Source organism: Octopus sinensis, linkage group LG6 (genome assembly GCF_006345805.1).
Source record: "Octopus sinensis linkage group LG6, ASM634580v1, whole genome shotgun sequence".
Classification (NCBI taxonomy): domain Eukaryota; kingdom Metazoa; phylum Mollusca; class Cephalopoda; order Octopoda; family Octopodidae; genus Octopus; species Octopus sinensis.
Genome location: NC_043002.1, coordinates 20349279 through 20367570, shown reverse-complemented (window position 1 = coordinate 20367570; position 18292 = coordinate 20349279). Strand labels below are relative to the sequence as shown.

At 38.4% G+C, this 18292-nt stretch overlaps 1 protein-coding gene across 5 annotated transcripts in view; it reads left to right on the top strand.

Annotated features, from left to right (window-relative positions):
- The window catches only part of LOC115213106 (tubulin polyglutamylase TTLL5), a 155250-nt gene that overhangs the window by 21556 nt on the left and 115402 nt on the right, over positions 1–18292 (top strand). For all 5 annotated transcript variants that reach the window (XM_036503692.1, XM_029782031.2, XM_036503691.1 and 2 more), the window contains one exon: positions 2797–2840. The gene's annotated coding sequence lies outside the window, so the exon portion shown is untranslated. The remainder of the gene's footprint in view (positions 1–2796; positions 2841–18292) is intronic.

Sequence of the window (18292 nt, the reverse complement as noted above, 5' to 3'; positions counted from 1 at the left end):
ACAATGGGCTTCTTTCAGTTTCCATCTACCAAATCCACTTAAAGCTTTGGTTAGCTTGGGACCGTCATACAGTGGGACTGAACCCAAAACCACATGGTTCTGAAGCAAGCTTTTTAACCACATAACCATGCCTGTGCCTGAAATTGAAAAATTCTTTTATTCAAAATAAAAAAAGCAAAACAAAAAATAATAATAGAGTATTTAATTGCTTAAAAAATATTGGTATTGTACCAATTCATCACTTACCAACTCATTGTCAAACCACCAATAAGTAATTAAGTTAATTATTCACCAACTTAATGAATTAAAGATAAATTAATTGCAGAACCACCTAATTACCAACTTAAAACTGACAACTTTAGTTCTTATTAACCTTCAGCACTGACAATTTCACTCCAAGTCATTAACGCATAGCTATTTAAATTTCTCAAGTTGGTCCTTCAGAATGGAGGAGTATATTTTAAGCCAATGTAGCAAAAGAGAAGTTTTCACATAATGGCAGTTTGTGTACTTTTGGTAAACTTAGTAAGGTCAACAATGACCTAATGTTTCAGCATTGTGAACAAACAGGAAATGCTAATGGACACCTTTATTTGCATGAGGCTCCCGTATGAGATGCTATTTGTCAACTATCCACAGACTGTAGGCCCTCCCTTGCTTCTCTGTAACCCCCAAAACTCTTCACAGAAGCTATGAACAATGCCTTTCATCTTCTCAGAGTACCAGTTAAGTACTGGGGTCAATGTAATCAATTTATCCCGTCCCCAAATTGCTGGCCTTTTGCCAAAATTTTAAATTATTATTATTATTATTGCCTTTGCACAGCTTCTAATGCTGGAGATGTACTACAGCGTCAGCTGTTCACTACCAGTGAACTAAGGTAACACCTCTTATTTTTCGAGCTCCTTCCGGAGTATTCGAGCGGTTCCAAGCAGTGCTGTTTTCTGCAAGTGCTCTACCCTTATTACAGCCCCTATTTGTCCCACGTACTTCTCAAGATTTTTGCTCACTGTTCCCAGGGCTCCGACAATTATTTGCATTACTGCTACCTTTTTCATCGACCACAACTGCTTAACTTCCCAAGCTAACCTGTCATATCTCTCGTCTTTTCTTTCTTCCTTATTGCATACTTTGTTGTCAGCTGGGCATGCTATATCTATGATCCAGCATATTATTATTATTATTATTATTATTATTATTATTAAGGTGGTGAGCTGGTAGAATTGTTAGCACACTGGGCAAGATGCTTAGCTACATTTCGTATATCTTTATGTTCTGAGTTCAAATTCCGCTGAGGTCAGCTTTACCTTTCATCCTTTCAGGGTCAATAAATTAAGTACCAGTTGAGTACTAGGGTCGATGTAATTGACTTACTCCCTCCTTGCAAATTCCACGCCTTGTGCCTTTAGTAGAAAGGATTATTATCATCATCATCATATTATTATTATTATTATTATTATTATTATTATTATTATTAGCTGACCCTGTACCATCAAAAATTATGGCTAATTGTAGTATTTTATATATAAATAAGGTACAAAATATGATACGTAATAATCACACATACAAACAATCACATACTTCACTTGTACATGCATACACATATACTCAGAGTTGAAACACTGTTTGAGTTTTTTTTCAGCATAAATGTTCATCCCATTTCCATTGTACCTACACACACACACACACACACACAAACATTCACATACCTCCCTTTTAGATACACAGACATATACTCACACAGAGTTGAAACACTATTTTTTTATTATTCATCTATCACCCCTTTCTTTCTCATTCATATGTTGTGAGAGAGTATAACAGATGATACACAACATGCTCTTTGCCACTTCCTTTCTCTCATTGCTATTACTTTCTCTCACTCTCTCTCTCTCAGTCAGGACTATTACTCTCACTACTTCTCCTTCACTAAATTACTATTTTCTTTCCTCTCCCTTCACTTACACTACTCTTTCACCTGCTCTGTGATTTTGGACAAATATATATATATATATATATATATATATATATAAACACTATGCTCATTATTATATTAGGAGATTATTAAGGCAGCGAGCTGGCAGAATCATTAGCAATGCTGAGCAAAATGCTTAGTGGCATTTCATCTGTCTTTAAGTTCTGAGTTCAAATTCTGCCATGGTCAACTTTGCCTTTTCTCCTTTTGGGCTCGATAAAATAAGTACCAGTCATGTACTGGGGGTCAATGTAATCAACTAATCCCTTCCCACAAATTTCAGGCCTTATAGAAAGGATCGTTATTACCGCTGCGTTAGTGAAGGTGGAGGTATTGTTTTCAGTCATGTTTGTGTGTTTGTCCGTGGACAAGATATCTCAAGAACCGCTGGATGGATTCGGATGAAACTTTCAGGGATGTTTGACCTCGTGATTGACACTAACTGATTAGATTTTGGGATCAATCCAGTACCAGAAAAAGGTTTCTGGGTTATTTTCCCGTTTTTTTTTTTACGTAATTTTTGAGAGCAGTCGAGTTCATTTTTAGTATACTTGTTTGTGAGAGCAGTTGAGTTTATTTCAGATATTCTCATTTTAAAAATCATCTCCAGCTTATCATTGAGAGGAGGAGGAGGATGTTGTTGTTGTTGTTGTTCTTCTTCTTCTTCTTCTTCTTCTTCTTCTTCTTCTTCTTCTTCTTCTTCTTCTTCTTCTTCTTCTTCTTCTTCTTCTTCTTCTTCTTCTTCTTCTTCTTCTTCTTCTTCTTCTTCTTCTTCTTCTTCTTCTTCTTATTATTATTATTATTATCTTCATTATTTCTTCTAGGAGTCTGTTGACAAGGACTTAAGAGAATGGACTAAATATCCAAGGTAAGAGAGCATACGTTTTTTTTTTTTTTTACTTCTAATTCTGAATTTGGAACTTGTTATTTAAATATTTCTAGTTGTCTACGTTTTTTCAGCAAACTGCTTTCTGATAAAGCTAAGACAGATGAAGCAAAGAGGATTAAGATGACATTTAGATTATAACAATCCGCTGTTGTTGTAAAGTGCAGTATAATTTAGACGTGTGACTAAGCTGTTTGCTTCCCAATCACATGGGATCAGGCTCAGTCCAACTGCATGACACCTTGGACAAATGTTTTCTACTATAGCCCTGAGCTGATCAAAGGCTTGTGAGTGGATTTGGATTTAGTAGACAAAAACTGAAAGAAGCCTCTCACGTGTGTGTAGGTGTGTGTGTGTGTGTGTATGTATGGGTGTGAGTGCGTATATATATATATATATATATATATATATGTTAGAAATATTGAATTTTTAAATGTCTCAGAGAGACATGAGCGGTGGTGCAGCGATATAGTGGTTGTATACTGTCAACACAACGTGACAGTCCTGTGATTCCCTTTATGGGACTGAGACATTTAGAAATTCAATACTTCTAATTTTGGTAACCAGTGAATAAATTTCACTGAAAATATTATATATTTGCAAAGAGGTCGCAGCCATCTCAGCTAGCAGGACTTGCTACCTTGGACTGATGACAGGCAAGACCCAGAAACATGTCTCCAGGTGCTAATCCTAGCTGGTGGGGGTGCTTGTCTCCCCTTTGCAAATATAAGGACACAGGAAATGTGTCAAAGCCAACAGGAAGCGTCGAGGCTTCCTAGGGCTAAATAGCGGTGGTGTGATTCCCTTTACAGGACTGTCACGTTGTGTTGACAGTATACAACCACTCTCTCTCTCTATATATATATATATATATATATATACATACATATGTCTATTTTCCATGAATGGTGTGTGTGTGTGAATTTGAGTCACTTTGTCTTAATATTATGTGATAGTTATAAATGAACATCACTGTCATACAACTCATGTCCCTCATTTCCATATCTGTTCATGGAAGAATATTACCATGCTTGGGAACAAGCTAGTGTTGGCAACAGAAAGGGCATCCAGCCATAGAAAATGTCATTTGACCCTTGTAAGCATAGAAAAGTAGGTGTGATGTTAACACAATGGTAATGATATCCATGGTCAAATATTTAAAATTTACTTATACAAATATCAAAAATTCAAAGAGTAAAGACCCCATTCAGTCATGAGTGACCATGGGATTGCACTTAGAAAGTTATCCTCTGAAGCACAAGTCTGGGTAAGGTTGTTTATGGAAGACCCGTGGTTGTGCATGCATATCAGCCTCCCCTCTCTGTGCCACCGATGTTATCCAAGGGAAAGGCAAAGGCTGATACAGCTAGGCACCAGTGATGTTGCTACTTATTTCTACAGCTGAGTGAACTGGAGCAACATGAAATAAAGTGTCTTGCTCAAGAACACAGCACACAGCCTGATCCAGGAATTGAACTCACTACCTCATGATTGTGAGCCCAATGCCCTAACCACTGAGCCATGAACTTTCACATCATAAATTTACCTATGCTTTAATAATATAAATCTATCCATGCCAAAACAGACACTGAAGCTTTGTGCAGTCTTCTACCTAGCCAGCTCCTGTCAAACCATCCAATCCATACCAGCATGGAAAACAGACATTAAAGGATGATGATGATGATAATGATGATGATGAACCATGCCTTAATACTGTAAATTTATTTGTGCTTCAGTAATATAAATTTACTGATCTCCAAATATTTTACAATGTTGATCTGTGTAGTTGTCAAATTTAGGCATGGTGATTAGTAATTTTCTGCAAAATTTATTCTTAATTTCTTTAAGTGATCTTATTTTTGTGGAGAAGTTGCTAACAATTACCATTAAGATAAATTGTAGTTGTGATACCCATGCCGGTGGCATGTAAAAACACCATCTGAACGCGGCCGATAACAGCGCCGCCTTGACAGGCGTCCGTGCCGGTGGCACGTAAAAAGCACAACTGATCGTGGACATTGCCAGCCTCCCCTGGCCCCTGTGCTGGTTGCATGTAAAAAGCACCCACTACTGCGTTAGGAAGGGCATCCAACTGTAGAAACACTGTCAGTTCAGACTGGAGCCTGGTGCAGCCTCCTGGCTTCCCAGACCCTGGTTGAACCGTCCAACCCATGCTAGCGTGGAAAACGGACATTAAACAATGATGATGATGATGATTTTGTTTTCTTTCTCCAACTTATTGGCAAATACAGACCAGCTTTCCAGGGTTGCTTCTACTTTGTACTATAGGAAACTAAGTTCCATTTTGTGATACTTAAGTGCAGCAAAGTGGCAAACTAGCAGGAGCATTGGCATGCCAGGTGAAATGCTTAGTGGTATTTTGTCTGTCTTCACATTCTGAGTTCAAATTCCACCAAGGTCGACTTTGCCTTTTATCCTTTCAGGGTCGATAAATTAAGTACCAGTTGCATACTGGGGTCAATTTAATCGATTGGCCCCCCTCCCCCAAAATTTTGGACCTTGTGCTTAGAGTAGAATAGGAAATTTAAGTGCAGTTAGTTGTCCTAGATTAGTGAGAGCTAAGTGCATTGGTCATGAGTAATAGTACAGTGAATTACCCTGTCATTTCAAAGCTCCTCTTATTGTTGCACTTACTATTTCATGCTAATCTTTTAATGATTTTAACTAGGAGGACCCATGAATATTTCATGGAAATTAATGGTAAACTTATCAGGTTATTTCTGAAAACTTTATCCAAAAAACCTGAAAGTGTAACCTGTGTTGTGTCTGTATCAAAAGATAGTCGCTCATCTGTTAATTATTGAAAAGTGAAGGAAATTGGAATAGAATGATTACTTAATACTTTCGTTACTGTATTTATTTTGAGATGCTCTGTGTTCCTTTCAATTACTTTAAATATAACAAAGAATTTAGTAAGATAACTTAGTTATCATTCAGCTAGTGTTAGGAGCATAAATTGTGACTAAGGTTTGGTGGAAGATTTTAATTCAAAACTTATGAAAACAAGACATTTGTTCTCAGAACTAGAGCCAGTTTCAGCCGGGTTGGTAACTAAAGGGTTTGCGCTTTACTTTATGAACAATTCCATAGACTTAATACACCACTTTCCCTCTTTCTCTCTCTCTTTGCTTTATCTTATTTTTCTCTCTCCTTTTCTTTCACTCTTCATCTTTCCCTTCAACTAATCATATGAAAGCGTTACAGGTGGGTTAAGTAACAGTGAGAAAAAAGTTCAAAAAAGAAAAATTACATTTCATTTACCTCCTCCTCCTCCTCTATTTCTTCCCTCCTTCTCTCTCCCTCCCCAGATTTGATCAACAAGTTGACACAATTTGTTTTCTTTCTCTAATCATGAGGCAAACGTGTGCCAGCTTTCCTGTCTTGTTCAAGCATTATTCCTATTCAAATTTCAATAAGTCAATCCTGTGCAGGTGGAAGATAAAAAGCATCATTTGAGCGTGGCCATTGCCAGTACCACCTGACTGGCCCTTGTGCCGGTGGCACGTAAAAGCACCCACTACACTCTAGGAGTGGTTGGTGTTAGGAAAGGCATCTAGCTGTAGAAACTCTGCCAGATCAGATTGGAGTCTGGTGCAGCCATCTGGTTCGCCAGACCTCATTTGAATCGTCATGGAAAGCGGACGTTAAATGATGATGATGATGATGATCCCTGTCGAAGAAAATGCACGATCAAAGGTGTTTTAACTGTGATTAATCCATAAACTTTTTAAGACAAAATGTATTCAAATCTACATTATCCTATGTCTCTTTTCTTATAAAATAATTAATTCGTCTTAAATCGGGTCCAAGTTTTTCAAAGCTATTATTCGACATTCTCAATTTTTGTTCACAATGAAAATAAGTTAATATGCAGTTACTGACTGGGGAGAATTTAGCACAGAAATGTTTGCTACGAATAGATTGAGGACAATTTCAATGGAATTGGTGGTATGAATGGTAATAGAAAGCATAAAATTGGTTGGAATTGATGAAACTGTTTTTCCTACACTTGAAAATATGCAGTTGGTAGGATGGGTCTGCATCAATGGATATCCAGGGGAATGGAGCACAGCACAGAAAAAAAATATTTCCCTGTTTAGGGACCTGTGATGAATTGGATGCATATGTCAGTAAAGACCAAATTAAAGGTGGTGGAAAATGCATTCATAACATGGGGTGTAGATGAAAGTAATTTTGTGGATCATGTTGACATTATCCATACTCAGTCTATTCAGTCTGAAAGAGGGCTGAAGAGAAATTAAGGAATCAAAGTTGTGCTATCCAGCTGTTTTCCTAAATTATAAATGAAGGAATTGATGTGGAGAGAGAATGACTGCAGTAACAAACATTTACAAGTGTTCTCTGTGTTCTTACACATGATGATAGATTTATAAAATAAATTCTTAATTAACCTAAATTATGTAATTACCATAAACTGCATTAATTCTGATTTGTATTGTTGAAATTTGAATTGGATAACAATCACTTAAAAGCGTTCTCCGTTTTCTTGTGCATGGTGTTGGACAAGTATCGATTATAATTCATAATTATCCCGGATAGTATTGTTATCATAAATTGTATAAAAATTGTTTTTATTTGAAATAATATGTATTGTATTGTGCTAAATTTTGTTCATTTTTCATTCGGATTGTTCTCTATTTAAATTTGAATATTTACTGCAGAAATTGAAAATTTGAATCAGTCATCTCATTGTAGCTTTGAAAAATTTCTGATTTGGTTCCTGGTTTCTGGGATACTCTTGAAACAAAGTAAATAAAAACTAAAAATAAATTATTTGATACTTTATATAGCTTGTCATTTAATCATACTTAAGGCTAAAAATCTTATGAACACAAACATGTGATTAAATCAACCTGAAGGCGGTGAGAATTGTTAACTCAAACAAAATGCTTAGCAGCATTTCTTCCAGTTCTTAAATTCTGGGTTCAAATCCTGCTAGGGTCAACTTTGCCTTTCATCCTTTCGAGACTGATGGAATAAAAATACTTGTCAAGTACTGTGGTTGGTGTAATCAACTTGTCCCCTCCCTTCAAAAATTGCTGGACTCAAATCCTGCAACAGACCAGCATTCTGTTTAGAGGGAATGTTGTGATCTCTGTCCCTCATATGCCATGAAAACTGGGTAACTGGCCTTATGGTCCGAGGGCTTAATAAAAATAAATGAAAAAAAATCTTGGTTGATACTTATCTTATCACCCCTTAAAAAATGAAAGGCAAGGTTAGCTTTCCCCTACAACTGTCGGATTTGGAAGCAGAATGTGAAGAACCAAAACTAAATTCCCCAAAGCATTTTGCCAAACTTTCTATCAGTCTGTCAACTTTTTCCATAATAATTATAAAGCTTTCTTACAATTGCATAAGGCTGCAAAATCTGGATGTAAGGTGTTCGGCTGATTGATATTATGCTATAAGGGCTTCTGAAAAGTTCCCGGCTTTTGGTAAAAGAAAATACAGGAGGATCAGTTAATTACAATTTTATGCAGCATGTTCCCTACTCAGATTCACACACTTATTGCAGCGATGCTTCAGTTTTTCTAAGCCTTGTAAAAGAACTCAAAAGGTTGGGTCTCCAGTCAGGCCTTTTGTGATACCCTTAAAATCCTCATATGTACATGTGTGTGTGTGTGTGTGTATACATGCACCTGTACACTGTGCTCTGCTGATTCTGCCTGAGTATTATGTTAAAGGTACACGTGTCTGTGTAATGCTCTGCAAGTTATGCAATAATTCAGAAGCAGGTTATTCGGTTGATCAAACTACTGAATTCTTATTGCCATCCAACTGAGATCCTCCACTATATATGTGTGTGTGTATGTATGTGTGTGTGTGTGTGTGTGTGTGTGTGTGTGTGTGTGTGTGTGTATGTATGTATGTGTGTGTGTGTGTATATAAGAGAGTGTGTGTATGAGGTGTGTGTGTATGTATTAGAGAGGATGTGTGTGTATATGTGTGTGTATAAGAGAGGCTATGTGTATGAATGTGTGTGTGTGTGTATATATATATGTGTGTGCGTGTGTATGTATTAGAGAGGGTATGTGTGTGTGTAAGTATAAGAGAGGGTGTGTGTATGTATTAGAGAGGTGGTGTGTGTGTATGTTTGTGTGTGTGTGTGTGTATAAGAGGCTATGCGTATGAATGTGTGTGTATATATATATGTGTGTGTGTGTCTGTGTGTGTGTATAAGAGTGGCTATGTGTATGAATGAGTGTGTGTGTATACATATATATGGAGATGTTAATGATGAGAAATATCACCAATTGAAACCAGGAAGTAGCTTAGAGGTGGAGCAGCGGTATCAGTGATCGCATTAAAATCAGCAGTAACGGTTGTTGTTGTTGTTGTTGTTGTTGTAGCTATTGACCTTTATATTGGTACATGTGAGTTTTGGCCACTGGATTAGCTGCTTTTGCAACCACAATAGTTGTGTCGGCTTTGCAGCAGCACACGAATATAAGGAAATGGAAACAAAAAAAATCATTTTTATCTCGGTGGCAGGTTTATAACCCCCATCATTGTTGAGGCCTGAACTGGTGGTTAGTAGAACTCCTATCTTCTGGCGCACAGCCAAGTTGAGGACGGCCATTCCAGCCTACGCTTCTATTGACACACCAGAATCCATTTGCTTACAAGCACCACTTTCTCCTCCCCCACATCTTATCATTCTCCTTCCTCTCCCTCCCTATCTCTCTCTTTCTTTCTGGGCCATGTGTACTTTCACTGTTTCGCATACTTAATCAATACTGGATTGCACTGTTGCTTGCTTGAGATTTTTGTTTCAGGAACATTAATCTATTTATGGTTATTTTTATTCCTACACACCCACCCACACCCACACAAACACACAAATGCATATGAACATTCAAGCACACATGGGAATGCATAAAAAGGTGTAAACATAATGAGTGTGTGCGCATGCATACACACACACACACACACACACACACTTAGAAAGCTCAATGCAGCCTGGCAGCTCACTAAATCCTGTCAAATGATCCAGTCCATTCCAGCATAGAAAACAGATGTTAAATGACGATGATGATGACATACAGACACATACATATTTTCCATTCAGCTTTTGTTGCTGGGTGAAGTTTCAACATTGCATTACTGGTTATCTATGCTAGTTGCAAGCCTACAGTCCTCTCTGGCAAATTGTGTGTTGGACAGAGTTCTCTTGTGGTAGGATGATTAGTGTTAGCCATCAACACCTAAGCAGAATTTGGACCCAGAGTGCAAAGAGCCGGAACAGATCTTGGGACATCTTGTCTAATGCCCTAACAGTTCCATCAATCTGCTACCCTGGACTGACGCTTCATATATACTTTAGCTTTTACTTGCTTCAGTCATTAGACTGTGGCCATGCTGGGGCACTACCTTGAAGAATTTTAGATGAATGAAGTGACCCCAGTACTTGTGGTATTTAAGTTTGGTACTTTTTTTTCTACTGGTCTTTTAAGCTGAACTGCTTAGTTATGAGGACACAAACACACCAACACAGGTTGTAAAGTGGTGGTGGGAGGCAAACACAAACACACACCCACACATATTATATGATGGGCTTCTTTCAGTTTCTGTCTCCCAGTTCTGCTCACAAAGCTTTGATCAGCCCAAGGCTATAGTAGAAGGCACTTGCCCAAAGTGCCAAGCAGTGGGACTGACCCCAGAACCATGTAATTGGGAAACAAACTTCTTATCATACAGCACCACAGGTATGTCTATACATTATATATGTAGTATATACACATATTTGAGTGAGTGAAGGAGGGAGAGTGGCACTCAACACATAATAGTTGGAATTACATGTATTTGATAACAGCTTGATTTAGTTCCACATGTATAGGATACCTCCGTCTCATCGGATATTTCTTTTCAGAGATGCTAAGTCAAACTCTTATTACACACACACATAAATTCAGCATTGTCATTTTAACCTCCACTTTCCTATGCTCGCATGAGTCAGGCAGAATTCATTGCTTTTCTATTGCTGGATGCTCTGACCTTGATCAGGTTTCGTGAAAGATTAGAAACAAAGGACACTGCTTGTATGATGGTGATGCCCATTTACAACTATTTTATGATGCTAAGACAAGAACACACACACACACACACACACACACACACACACACACTTACATTTATATATGATAGGCGTCCTTCAGTTTCTGTCTACAAAGTCTAAATCCACTCACAAGGCTTTGGTCAGCCTGAGGCTATAGTAAAAGATACTTGCCCAAGGTGCTACACAGTGAAACCTGGTAGCTGGGAACAAAATTCTCAATCACATAGCCACTCTTGTGCTTATAAACTGCTATAAGATGTGTACATATGTGTGTGTGTGTAGAGAGAGAGAGAGAGAGAGAGAGAGAGAGAGAGAGAGAGAGAGACATGGCTTAGTGATTAAGGTGCATTTGTGATTGTTAGATTGTGGTTTTGATTCTTGAGCTAAACAATTCGGTTCACGTTGCTCCAGTTCACTCAGCTGCCAGAACTGAGTAATCTTGTGACAGACCTGCATCTCATTCAGGTGAGGAATATATGCCCATATGAGCTTATGGATCAGGAAGGACCTTTGATTTTTTCTAATGATATATATGAGATAATGCTGAATATATCTTGGCTTTAAGGGTTTCGTAAAAGGCCTGGTTGGAGACCCAAGCTACTGAGTTCTTTAACAGGGCTTAGAAAGCCTGATTGACTGCTTCAATAAGTGTGTGAATCTGAGAGGGGAATATGTTGAATAAAATCATAATTAATTGATCCTCCTGCATTTTGTTTTTACCAAACACCAGGAATTTTTCAGTACCCCTTTGTGTGTGTGTGTGTGTGTGTGTCTGTGTGTGTGTGTGTATGATTCAGTTGAATTAAGTACTTAAATTGGGGCACCTTGCTAGGTTGGTATAATCTACACTCACAAACAATATTAATTAAATATTGAATAACAAGACTCCATGCTGAAGTGTTTGTACTTGATATCCCTACCATGTGTGCAGACTAATGCAACCCAGCTAAGTGAAGATATCCGCTCTTGGTAATTCAGACATGTACTTATAAAGGTGCTTTCAATAGTAATTTTGAAGTTCAGATTCCAACTTTGGTGAACAGAATATAAACGAGTAACAAAGATGTACAGGTGTCAATTTGTTTGAAGTACAAACAAATTTTTGACACCTGTACATCTTTGTTACTCATCTATATATATATATATATATATATATGTATACATATACACCTGCTGTTACCTTGAAGGTAAAGAATACAATTGGTGACTTGTTTGTTAATTAAGAACCATTGTAACTGTGCATATAACATAATTTTGATTGCAATGTGTATATTGCCTGTAACAGCTAGATACATTTCTTTTTTACTTCTTAAAATATTATTTGTGGTTAAATAACCTACTGTTAAAATAAAAACACAATGCTATTCCAACTATGAAAAATCAATTAGTATATATTTTCAAATATATATACCATGTAGATAGGAGGCAACAGATGTAAACCTTCTGCAAACAAAAATTAATTCAGCTCTCTCTGCTGCACTCAGATGAAGTGTGCAGGCTAAAGGTTAAAATGCGCATGACCCTCAGTTTACTTGCTGAAGATTCAGAAAGGATCCCAATAATGTCTCTCCTTCTAATGCAGTACCATTAAGAGAAATAGCTTGCAGCATCTTTAAGTAGTTTCTGCTGTACAGCTTGGAGCAAAGTATTTCTGATGGTTATTTCACCTAATCTGTATTGATATTATATATGTGTGCATGCATGCATTATTTTGTTCGTTCCTTCTCGAGCCATACCTGGCTCATAAGAGCTGTTTTCCCGGTTTCCTTGGCATATAGGTTCCCCGCCTGGATGGGACACCAGTCCATCACAGGTGAGCTGCAAGATGCAGGAGGAAAGAATGAGAGAAAGTTGTGGCGAAAGAGTCAGCAGAAGTTCGCCATTACCTTCTGCTACAGCTGTGTGGAGCTTAGGTATTTCGCTCATAAACACACACATCGCCCGGTCTGAAATTCGAACCCATGATCCTTCGACTGCAAATTCGCTGCTCTAACTACTAGGCCATGTGCCTCCACAGCATGCATGCATTATTTGAGAGGGGGATGAATTCAGTGCGCATCATACAAAAGAGCAATTCAGAAGAGGAAGCAAGCTGCAGCATCAAAAGCTGTGGACAAAAGTAGTGAATGTGAAATATGTGGAAGAATCTGTCTTTCTCTTGTTGGTTTCAAGAGCTGCATGAGAGGGCATGATGATATGAAGCAAGTGCAGTATCCCTAGTGACTTGGTTTGAAGTGCAACATGTGTGGCAAAGCAAGGAAGTTGAAAGCTAGAATGAAGTCATGCAAAGAAAGTTAGATACTCAGGAAGAAATTCCAAGATATCATCCTTGTAGATGAATTGATTCTAGTATGTATGTTGTCATCATCATCGTCATTTAACGTCTGTGTTCTACACTCTCGGAGTGGTTGGTGTTAGGAAGGGCATCCAGCTATAGAAACTCTGCCAGATCAAGATTGGAGCTTGGTGCAGCCATCTGGTTCGCCAGCCCTCAGTCAAATCGTCCACCCTATGCTAGCATGCAAAGCAGACGTTAAACGATGATGATGATAATGATGATGTTCCATGCTAAAACTGGTTGAATGGTTTAATGGGATCCAGTATACAGGAAGACTTCATTGAACTCCAGTGCCTGCTTTGGCATGATTTCTCTGACTGGATGCTCTTCCTAATGCCGTGGTCACCATGTAGCTTCCAGGTGAAAGAAAAAGCCCTCTCAACTGAGTGGGATTGTAGTGAAGAAGGAGATATTTGTGCTCAGTAGTGAGTGGCTGAAGCATGACCAATGGTCAGGTGAAAGTGTCTTGCAACGGAGGAGATGCATAGCTACTTTGCATTATTTTAAGAGTGGAAGTAGCAGGAATGAAGACAGAGATGTCAGAATGATGTGTGTGTGTGTGTGTGTGTGTGTGTACATGTGCATGTGTATGGCAGAGTTATGCAGTAACCATACGGCTCCATATCTTTTTAATTTTCAATTTATTTAGGAAATTTTAAGATCTCTAAGTTTTAAACATTACCGATTATGGTTGTGGGTGAAAAACCTTCACAAATTTGATCTTTCAAAAAACAAAAGGAAAAGATTTCTCATCTCATCTAAGTCTAACCCTAAGTTCTATAGATTCTAACTGTAAAACCTAATCCTAACCTTAAACCTTAGTCCTAAAACCCTAAACCTAACCATTCGTCACCAACTCACTCCCTCTCCACTCACATACTTTCTCAAGCACCCATTGCTCATTTGCCCATGAATGAACTCAGACAGAGAATGAATGAATGGCAGTTTGGTGCTTTAGATATAAGAGTGGCAAAGAGAAAGAATGAACTGTGGTGAAAGGTTTTGCAATGGCTGGAATAGCTGGTATTTTAATCTAAATGAAACTGCTTGTATTTGGCGTAAATTTTGTGAGAAATACATTTTTGTCGTTTATATTCAAAAGAGAAAAAAAAGCAACACAGAATTGAAAACAAAACCTGCATATATGCATTCACAAACTGGAAATATTTTCTTAGTTCACTTTGGATTTAACTAATTTTGGAGCGCCTTGAAAATGTTGCTTTCGGACATATTATTTTGAAAGATATTTTCTATATCTAAATATGTTGTTGATACACCAGAAATGATTGTCAGCTTTGTATGGTGACTTTAACAATTAAAGATGTGATTTTCTCTATCTGTATGTTATATATATATATATGTATGTATGTATATATGTATGTATAAAGGGTGGATAAACTGAGAAGAGCCAGCAGCCATCTGTATAATTTGCTTACAGATAGAAATGAGGTAAAAACAAACTGCTGTGGGGCACAGTTTATTGACAACTTAATTAAATGAACGTTTAAGAAAATTGTTTCTAAATATAAACATTGGATAAGATGTGATGTCAAAGCCCCATGCTGAGTGTTTTTTTTTGTTTTTTGTTTTTGCACTTGCATCTATTAAATATCTCTCTATCATTTACTTGTCACCTTTGATAGGTTTTCTTACTCTTTGTAGTCTTTGTCATTTGTGTTTTTCTTTCTTTCTCAGTTTCTTATATCGTTGATCCTCTTATGCTTGTTTCAGTCATTGGACTGCAGCCATGCTGAGGCACTGCCTAGAAGTGGTTTAGCACAGCAAATTGATCCCAGTACTTATCTTCATTTTTAAGTCTGGTATGTATTCTATCAGCCTGTTGTGCTGAACTATGATGTTACAATGATGTAAACAAACCAACACTGGTTATCAAGCAGTGGGGCAAGGAACAAACACAAAGACCCCCCCCCCACACACACATGCATGCATACAGCAGGTTCCCACACAGTTTCCACCTTCCAAATTCACTTCCAAAGCATTGGTCAGCCCAAGGCTATAGTAGAAGACATTTGCCCAAGGTGCTGTGAAGTGGGACTGAACTTGAAATCACATGGTTGCTAAGCAAGCTTCTTAATCACACATATATGCCTATACCTATATATATGAACAAATTATTTCCAACATAATCAATAAGTTCAGTTTGAAAAATCTAGTAATATTTATTTGCAAGAGATGAGAATGTAAATATAGTCTTGTGCTGTTGGTATGAGATCATCATCGTTTAACATCCATTTTCCATGCTAGCATGGGTTGGACGGTTCGACCGGGGTCTGGGAAGCCAGGAGGCTGCACCAGGCTCCAGTCTGATCTGGCAATATTTCTACAGCTGAATGTAGAACCACTTCCTAACGCCAACCAGTGTAGTGGGTGCTTTTTACGTGCCACCAGCACAGGGGCCAGAGGAGGCTGGCAACAGCCATAATTGGTTGGTGCTTTTTATGTGCCACTGGCACAGGGGCCGGAGGTGGCTGGCAATGGCCACGATCAGTTGGTGCTTTTTACATGTCACCAGCATAGACCCCAGTCAAGGCGGTGCTGGCATCGGCCATGTTTGGATGGTGCTTTTTACGTGCCACCAGCATGGGTATCACAACTGCAATTTCCATTTGATTTTTATTTTGATGTTGATGTTCTTGACTCAATAGGTCTCTTCAAGCACAGCAGGTCACCCTACGATCCAAAGAGGTCGCCCTACGAGATGTGTAGTTCAATTCCTGTATGGGATATTTTTTGCACTTGATTGGACTTCAAGCACAGTTTACATATTTCAACGTTGTCATCATTTAACATCTGTTTTCCATGTTGTGTGTGCGTGTGTGCGATCATTGTTTAATGACCACTTTCCTATGCTTGCACAAGTCATACAGAATTTGTGTCAAGGCAGATCTTGTACAGCCGGACACCTTTCCTGTTGCCAACCATTACCTGTTTCCAAGGAAGGTAATTTTTCCCTATGACCAGACATGTTTTTCATGAAAGACTACAAACAATGCAGCTTGTGTAACAGTGATGCTGACGCAACATTATCGCATGATATCAAGACAAGGGTATACCTACACACACACACACATGCATACACAATGCCCTGGTTTCAGTCATTGGTTTGCAGCCATGCTGGAGCACCACTGTCAATGACTTTAGTTTTAGAGTATTGGCCTCAGTACTCACGTAAGTCTGGTGCTTACTTTATTGCTCTTTCATTATTGAATAGCTAAGTTAGCTTTTGACAGAAGGCATTTGACTTGGTGCACCATTTTTCACACACACACATGATGCAATTGATAATAAGAAGGGCATCCAAACATAGAGACCAAACCATATGACTCCCAGTCTTTCAAGGTAGTGGATCCCAATAAGAATTTGACTCAGACTGTGACCCACATGGAAAGTGGTTGGTGATGGAGGTGGTTGTGTCGAGCTGGCAGAAACGTTAGCACACCAGGCAAAATGCTTAGCAGTATTTCGTCTGACTTTGCGTTCTGAGTTCAAATTCTGCTGAGGTCGACTTTGTCTTTCATCCTTTCGGGTTCGATTAAATAAGTATCAGTTACGCACTGTCTGTCCATTTGTCTGTCCTTGTTTGTCCCCTCTGTGTTTAGCCCCTTGTGGGTAATAAAGAAATAGGAAGTGGTTGTGGCAGCAGCGAGGAGGAGGAGGAGGAGCTTGTGGCACAGTTTTCCCCTGCTTAATTTTTACTCAGAAAGTAATTGCCTACCTCCGACACTCACCCATAGTTTTGTAGTTGGGCAATGAATTTCCAAATATCATGGCTATGCTTGAACACACACAGACACTCAGTATTTATGTGTATGGATATGTGTGTGTGTGTGTGTATAATGCACAATTTTTGTTCTTTGTTCTACGAACAAGAGGCACACATACATGCATATAGACACATACTTATGAACACAGAGAAACATTTCATGTACAGACATACATACTCACACTCACACACACAATTGATATCCTTACATCAACACTCACATAGACACTCAATTACTCACACACGCTGATTCCAACATAAATACTTATATAAATATACATAATATTTATTGATTGTCAATTAATTTCATATACCGGCTGCCTTAAGTTCACACAGCTGTGAACAAACCTCCACATTTTTTTTTGACAAACTGTAGTCTGGCTTATGAAGCTGTTTGAAACCAGTATATTGTAAATGTTATTGATTTAATTATTCTTCTACTGCAAGTTTTGAGTTCTTTCACAGAACAGAAGAATATTGCTCGATTGTTGCTGCTGCTGCTGCTGTTGTTGTTGTTGTTGTTGTTGTTGTTTAGAACTTTGCATAAGTTAATGTTATTTAACCCCAAGTCAGCCCTTGTGGAGCAGGCCTGCAATCAAAGGTCTCCTTGCTTTGACCATCCGTGTCTTCTTTATGGGTTACATAGGAATAAGTACATGGGATGGGTAATAGGACACACACACACACATGCTCTCTCTCTCTCTCTCTCTTTCTCTCTCTTATGATCATGCATGTGTACATATATGCATGTGTCTATATATAAATACACACATATACAGTTATTACTATTTATGCTGATCCTTATCTGTATTTATTTATTTATGCACCCTTTTCAAGCCTAGCCAGGCTCATGTGCCCGGTTTCCCGGTTTCTATAGTGTATGTGTTCCCCCCAGCTGGACGGGACGCCAGTCCATCACAGCGTTACTCAAAAAACAGGAAGAAAAAGTGAGAGAAAGTTGGGCAAAAGAGTACAACAGGGGTCGCCACCACCCCTGCTAGAGCCTCATGGAGCTTTAGGTGTTTTCACTCAATAAACTCACACAACGCCCAGTCTGGGAATTGAAACCATCTGTATGTATATCTCCGACCACGAGTCCACTGCTCTAACCACTGGGTCATTGTGCCTCTGATCCTTATCTGTATAACCATGATAATTATATGTATAAATATTGGGTTGTCCGGAAAGTTCATGCCGATTTATAGTGGCTT